Below are 7,931 nucleotides of genomic sequence, written 5' to 3' on the forward strand. Positions count from 1 at the left end.
CCACTCAGATTCCTGGAGCCTCAACCCACCCATCAGTACATTGAGGTGGTTGGAACTAGATGCAGATTTTCAGTCCGTTGGTGGAAGGTTCTAGGAGGTGCTTCAGTAGCCACCATGGAGATAGGAGGAGACTTAGCAGGTGAGAATCCTGCTCCCCATCCTTTTCAACCATTGCCCCTCCACTTTCATCTGTTGTCTTGATATGTGGCATATGATTTAATTTGAGAAGTCATTCATTTTGCTGCTGAAAATGTATGGAAGCCATTGGACCAGATGAACTCTAAGGGCCCTGTACTGGTTTCCCGCGGCTGCCATAACAAATTGCCACCAACAAAAATTTATTCCGTCCTGGCTCTGAAGGCAAGAGGATCCAAATCAGTATCACTAGCCTGTAATCAAAGTGCTCTAAGGGAGAGTTCATTCCTTGTCTCTTCCAGCCTCTGGCAGCTGCTGATGTTCCCTGGCTTGTGGCTGAGTTAACCCAATCTTCAAAACCTGCATCTTTAAATCCCTATCTGCTCTGTGTTCACATTTCCTTACTTTCTGTGTGTCTACCCTTTGTCTGACTCTTTCTTATAAGGATATACGTAGTTGCATTAGGGCCAGTCCAGATAATGTAGGATCATCTCCCCATATTGATGTCCTAAACTTTCTTACATCTACATCAGCATAGCCTTTTTATTTATTCACTTATTTATTTATTTTTGCTGTGAAGTTAACATCGAGAGGTTCTAATGAATAGGATGTAGATAACTATTAGGAGATCATTTTATAGCCTACCACAGGCCTTTTGAACAATAAGATTCTATTTTTTAAATTTTTTTAATGTTTATTTTTGAGAGAGAGACAGAGTATGAGCGGGAGAAGGGCAGAGAGAGAGGGAGAGATACACAGAATCAAAGCAAGATCCAGGCTCTGAGCTGTCAGTACAGAGCTGGACGCGGGGCTTAAACCCATGAACCATGAGATCATGACCTGAGCTGAAGTTGGGCGCTTACCAACTGAGCCACCCAGGCACCCCAATATTCTACTTTTTAACATATATTTTTAAAGTTTATTTATTTTGAGAGAGAGTGAGAGAGAGAGAACATGAGCCAGGGAAGGGCAGAGACAGATGGAGAAAGAATTCCAAGCAGGCTCTGAGCTGTCAACACAGAGCCTGACGTGGGCCTTGAACCCACGAACCATGAGATCATGACCCGAGCTAAAGCCAAGACTTGGATGCCTGACCAACTGAGTCACCGAGGCACCCCCAAACAGTAAGGCTCTAGGGTTTTCCATCTCAGTAGCTTTCCTTATATTCCCACAGCTTAGAGAACCTAACAGTACAGCAATACTATTTTCATTCAACTTGGGAATAGGGAACCAAACTTCATTTCTTCATGATGAAAGAGTAGATGTGAGAATGCCATCCAACTTGTGATGCTTGTACTTCTAGAAAAGTCTAAAGGGAATTACGAGGTGGTTTTGCTTTGGTTCATCTTGCTGCCAGAAGAAACAGTGTGCCATGCATAGGTGCCAGGCAACGTAAAGGGACCACGGTCCTGGAACCTGTCTCTCCCAGCTAAGGCTCTTCCCTTTGCCCTGTGACTGGCAGGCTGTCTGCCTGCTGACAACAAGGTGAACGTCTGGATATTTTTGAAAAATATTTTGTTGCAAGGATAGTCCCCCTCCTTATATTCTAGCCATATAAGTAATTTCTTTTTTTTTGAGAAAGAGAGTGTGAGTGGGAGATGGTGGGGGAGGACAGGGGATCTGAAGCAGGAAGCACAGAGCCTGATGTGGGGCTTGAACCCATGGACCATGAGATCATGAGCTGAGCTGAAGTCAGATGCTTAACTGACTGAGCCACCCAGGTGCCCCAAAAGTAATTTCTGATCAGTGTCAAAAAGTATAAAGAAACAGAATGAAAGATCACTCATAATTCCACCTTTCCAGGACAATCACATTTATCGAATGCTTTCCATGTGCCTGGACCCAGCCTAGGTTTGCTTTATATTTTATACCCCACAATCCTCACAACTGCCCTGTAAGATAGGTATTATGATACCCATTTTACCAATGAGGGAACTGAGGTATGGAGAGGTTCAGCAATCAGCCCAATGGCACTAAGCTAGAAAGAGACAGAGTTGAGACTTGAACGCAAGTACTCATGACTCCAAAGCTGATGTTCTTGACCTCTGAACCTACCACACACCTTCAGCGCAATTTTTTATTCAAGGCTGTCGAAACAGCATGACAACAAGATTGCATGCTCACCAGAATGTAACCGGACTATAGAATATCTCCACCAGGATGCATCCTTGTCAGGATTGACTTACATTCTGTCTTGCTCAAAGTCTCATTCTTCGAGGCTGCTGTACAGTCCGGAGTTCCTGAATGGGAACTTCAGTTGGTGGGGTACTCATTGTGGCTTGTCCTAAGGACTCTCTTTCCCCATCCCCAACTCTTTGGAGCGGGAACAGTGTGATATATTCCAAGGATCAATTCATCCACTCAGGACAATAGCAATGGTGTCACCACTAGGGAGTAAGGGATAGGTCATATGCACTTTTCTCAGCCTTAAACTGTCTCACCATCTACATCCATTTTCTTTTCCAGATAATTATGTGCCTCTCGTTCCTTTGGTGCAGTAAAAACCCGACCCACTTCCATTTGCAAACCATAGGAAGCTTTCCAGTCCCTACTTTGCTGGGAGAGGACGGCTGGTTCCAAGGCCAGCTCTGCCACTAACACCCGAGTGACCTTGAGCCCATTCCTGGCCATCTCTGGAATTATTTGGTTCCCCACCTAGAAAAGGCAACATTCACATGAGATGCTAATGGCCCTCTCACCTGTAAAGTTCTATGATTTATATAACGTCAACACTGGCATGCTAAAAGGTGACTTGAAAATTCATCATAAATATTTAAATTAGCTAGCAACATATGCTGAGCTCATCACATAATCACGAGCCACATTAGATCTAGGATAGCGAGGGTGATGCATAATTTGATATGCTCTTCTCTCTAGATCCCCCAATCAAGTGTTCCAGAAGCTGGTTTTCTGTGTGATCTCTGGCTTATCATCATCATTATCACCACCCAGATCTTATATTAAAGGCAGGAGACATTTCCCAGAGGCCACTGCAGTCTTCCTCTCTCCTCACCCTTGTTTTTTTCTCATAGCTTTTGGGTCGCTGCTCTTATTACCAAACATCGCTGGCCCTCATCTCTCAACACTGTCAAGCGACTTCAATCCCATTCAAATTTGACTCCCAGCTCTGAGTAGGGACAAACCCTTTGCCATGCAGCGGGCGCTCTAGAGAGCTGTGGAGGCAGCTTTGACCCTGAGGGCGTTCCAGGTCTGGTGAAAAGAGCTAGGCAGGCACAGCCCCAACTGGAACTCTCGGGGTATTCTGACTCTTAGAAATAGTGTGACCACACTGAGGTGGATCACAGGACCCCCACATATGACACCGGGGCCAAGTGTTCAGGGGTGGCGCTTGTTGGTGGCATGAACCTGGCTAGAACTGGATCTTGAAGGGCCTTTCTGTGGTTTCATCTGAAGATCCTGGGGTCACAAAAGGACTTCAGATGGAGCAGTAACAAGGTGGAGATGTACGTTTGTAAGGATTTTTCAGGTTGCTGGCATGAAGAGCAGATGCTATAAGAGGATCATCCAGGGGAGAAGGGATCATGGCTCAGTAGTGAGAGGTAGGGAGAAACATCTGGATTTCAAAGATATTTATGAGATCTAATTGATGGGATTTGAAGACAGCAGGGATGTGGGAGATGAGGGAGAGAGGGGGGCCAGGCAGGATGATGGGGGGAGGGCGGTGGCACTACCACTCTCTGGGGATGCTTCTGGGAGAGGGGCCAAGGCTGGGGCGCTGGGTTTGGGACACAGTGGGGCAAGGCCCTCAAAGGTCACTCATCTGGTGACTTCAGCAATTGCCCACAGCCCCTTTGACCGTTGCTGGCCTTCTCTGTGTGGCTCTAGGTACCCAGAAGAACCCTGGACGGTCACTGACACAGGAAATGTGCTCTGTGGATGCTTTGTGCACTGATAACAACCAGGCAATGAAGGCTGTAAAAGACACTGGGAAGCAGGAGGTGTTGATTCTAGCCCCAGTTTTACCTCTGATGGCCTGGTGCCCTTTGGGCACAACACTTGCTTTTTATGGGCTTCAATATTTCCAAAATATGCCCTAATATGTCACAGGACGTTTGTGGGGTACAGGTGAGATAGCAGGTCACGCAAGCACCTTGTGAACGGTTAAGGAACAAAATGCAAAGTAGCACTATTATTATCATCACTATCACGATCACCATGTTCTCTGATCTGACCTGGGCCATCTGTAGCTTATGCTTACAGTCCTTCATCCTTATCATTTTATCTGATTGTCCTTTTCTTCGACCACCGACCACCGGGTGAATCGGGTGAATCGGTGAGTCGTGCAGGCCAGGTACAAACACATCCCAGGGTAAGCGGAAAGTTGAGATGATAATCTACATAAATCATGTAGGGAAGGGAAAAAAGGCTTTTACTGGAAATATCTCAAGGCAGCTGGTCTGGCTGATCCGAGAGTCGCGTCATATTTAAAAAGCTGTCCAGAAAAATCTGAAAAGATCACAGGACAAAGGAGACCCGCTTATGAAGACAAACATACCTTTTCCACTTCACCGCGAGATTTAGAAGCAGAGCGCTGTCGTGTATTCACTCAGCCAGCGTTAGGCTCGTGCTTGCTTCCAGGCGGATGGGGACTGTGGAGAGGGGACTCGCCACCCTGGGGAGCCTATGCTCCAGCGGCCCAAGTGAACTTAGATACTACTGCCACTCTCTGAGTATACGGAAGGGGAAACTGAGGACAAGTGAGGTTCCGGGATTTGTCCAGGGGTTTTCCAAGGGGCCCTGCTAGTTCTTTACGTGGGTGTTTTTTGTTTGTTTGTTTGTTTGTTTGTTTTTGGTACATCTGTTGGTTTGGATTTGGAAACGCAAAGCCATTTGCCCTGTACCTCCCCCCTCCAGGATCAGGTACACAGGACCAGGACCCTACCATGGGTTTCCGTAATGAAGGTTTATTAAGGTAGTGCTAGTGCGGGTGTAGGTACAGGCGTTGATCCTACAGCTCAGTTCAGATAGATAGCCCAGAGACAGGCAATCCGCTAGGGAAGATGTTGGCATTGTTCTCCAACGGCTGCTCTTTTGCATTATCTAAAGGATTAAGAGTGAAGTCCAAGGTAACCATTCCAACAGTGAGCCCTCCTCAGGCACTCATTTCACGTCGGACACTGCACGACGTGCCTCATAGCATCCGCACAACGTCCGATGTCGATACTCTTGCTGCTCTCATTTTGCAAATGGCAAAACGCAGGTAGAGAGCTGAGTCGCACAGTGGGAAGTGGCAGAGCACATGCCCCAGCCCCAGTGGAGCGGCTCTGGCCCTCCCCCCACACACGCGACCTAAAAGCTGTGTGGTGCTCACTGGACTATGGGGCTTCCTTTGCAAATCCAAGTCCCGGTTAGTGCTGAAAACTGACTCACCCTCCTTCCAGTTCCCCGGTGCAGCCCCGTGGCACCAGGCACCCAAAGGGGAGTGCCCTCAGACGTAGATACAGCTGCCTGGCTGAAGGAAGTCCTCTCTGGAGCTGGCATCATCAGCCTTTCCCCCAGCCATAGACACGGTGTGCTCCCTACACTGAGCATCCAGTAACACAGGCAGGCCTGCACTTCCCTGGGAACCCATTCCTCCGTCTAGCATTTCCGAGTGTTTCCTGGGTCCCAGACCCGGTGCTAGCTGGGCAGAAGCCCAGGAGAGACAGATGTTTAACAAGCAATCACCCAAACAGTGGCCAAGTGAGGGCTGAGAAAAGTGCCACAAAGGTGACCAGAGGGAGAAAGGAAAGTGTGGCCTGGGGGACCTAAGGCCCCTCCTTGGGGGTTACCTGGGCTGAGGTCTCCAGTGTGGGCAGGACTTGCCCGGGTCCCAGCAGCCCAACGCCATGTATTCCTTTGCACTCCTGGTAGCAGGGTGGGGAGGGTCCTGGGCGGGACTGGCATTAATGGTTAAGTGGAGGCAAGGGAGAAGAAGCTGCAGAAATGTGTGTGTGTGTGTGTGTGTGTGTGTGTGTGTGTGTGTGTGTGTGTTAGGGTGGGGGGTTGTCCTCACTGCAGTGGGAGGAGAGGCTACTGGTGGGCTAATAAGAAGGTCAGGTTTACAGTTTGAAAAAGATCACACTTGCTGTTGGTTGGAGGTTGGATAGGCAGCGGGTGGGGAACAAATCCAGCTACTTTTCCCGACCCTCACTGCCCAGATCCCAAACCCAAGCCCACACCAGCCCTCTGCCTCGGTCCCCTTCTGGCCCCTCCCTCCTCAGCAACAGGGAGAGCTTTCTCAGAACTCTGATTGGATCACTATGTGCCCCAAATCCTGCAGTGGCTCCGCGTTGCCTACTGTGGGCGGGCGGGAACCTGCAGATGAGAATGTCTGCGGGGACACCGTCTCAGTGCCGCCCTCCCTGACCACTAGCCTTCGCGTCCTCCCACCAGCTCACCACACATTTCCACACCTCAGTGAACGGGTTCTCCCTTCCCCACAGCCTGGGGTAATTTGCTTCTTCTCTGCACATGGAAACCTCACTATCCCCTGGTGCCCAGCTCAAAGTGACCCCCTTACTCAGAAAGCCCCGCCAGACTCGGCTGCACTCACAATCAGAAGAAAGCCTTCCTCTTAGCCTTTACTTGCTCTCCTTTGCTTGCATTTATTTCATCCTGGACTCCATTTATAGCTTTTGGTGTGTCTACTCTCTAGACTGCACGTAGCTTGAGGACAGGGACTTTGTCTTAAGAACGTAAGGATGTCCTTTTGCCCTGGGGCTTACCTAGACCATCAAGGTCAATTGAAAATGCATTCATAGGTTAACAAATTTGAATGGAGTTGTGCTCTGCAACACAGACTGGGGAACCTGCAGAGAAGAGAGCAGAGGTTTTTGTCCTCACGTGGCCACTGTCTGGTGGCCATCAATCAGCACGGTGGCATTGGAGCAAAGACCTAAAAAGTGAGGGCGAGAGCTGTACAGATTTATGGGGGAAGAGCATCCCAGGCAGAGGAAAGAGCAAGTGCTAAGGTCCTGGGGCAGCTATTCCTGAGTGTGGTGGGGGCAGGGTGAGGAGAGAATTTTGGGATATAATCAGTCGTGTGTGTTGAGAGGAGGCTTGTGTAAGCCCTTGAGGGACACTGAAAAGACTGAGGAGACAAGGCAATGGTCGGAGGGTCTTGAGCAGAGGAGCAGGGTCCGACTTAGCAAGAGCCCTCCAGTTGCTGTTGTGACAACAGACTGAAGTTGAGGGGATGGGGACAAGTGTGGTCAGTAGAAGGGCCATCCACCTCGGAGCCAGCTTCTTTCATCATCCGCAGCCTGTTTCTAAAGTCCTCCTACCTTGGGGCTGGTGTACGCAAGGGGTCGTCTCCCGGGTTTGAGTTTGGAGCGGGCGGGGCCAGGGAGCGACTGAAGGTAGGAAAACTATTCCCTTTGTGAAGTTGGCGCCCTAAGGGACCCCAGGGACCAGCTCCCGTCCTCCCTTTTCGGGAAAGGAAACTGAGGCCCAGAAAGACCAAATGGGGAGCATTTCAAAAACGAGCAACTCCAATGTTATTTTAGAGTGGCAGTCTTCAGCTCCCCCCTCTCCCCACCGCAGGAATCCCTTGGGCCCTGGTGGAGGGAAACGGCTCGTACCTTTCCCCGAAGAGGGTGTCGTGGCCCACTAGCTGCTCAGTGAGTCAGAGCCGGCCCCGGCACCACTACGTCCAGGTGACCAAGGGCCGTCTTCCGCGCGTCGCGACCCCGGTGGGGGCGGGGAGGCGGGGGCAGCCGCGGGCGCCTGGCTGACCGCTACCCCGCGGCGCCACGGAGTCGCCGCGTCCCGCCCCCGCCCCGGGGAACCCGAGG

The sequence above is a fragment of the Suricata suricatta genome, chromosome X, assembly GCF_006229205.1.
Source record: "Suricata suricatta isolate VVHF042 chromosome X, meerkat_22Aug2017_6uvM2_HiC, whole genome shotgun sequence".
NCBI classification, from domain to species: Eukaryota; Metazoa; Chordata; class Mammalia; order Carnivora; family Herpestidae; genus Suricata; species Suricata suricatta.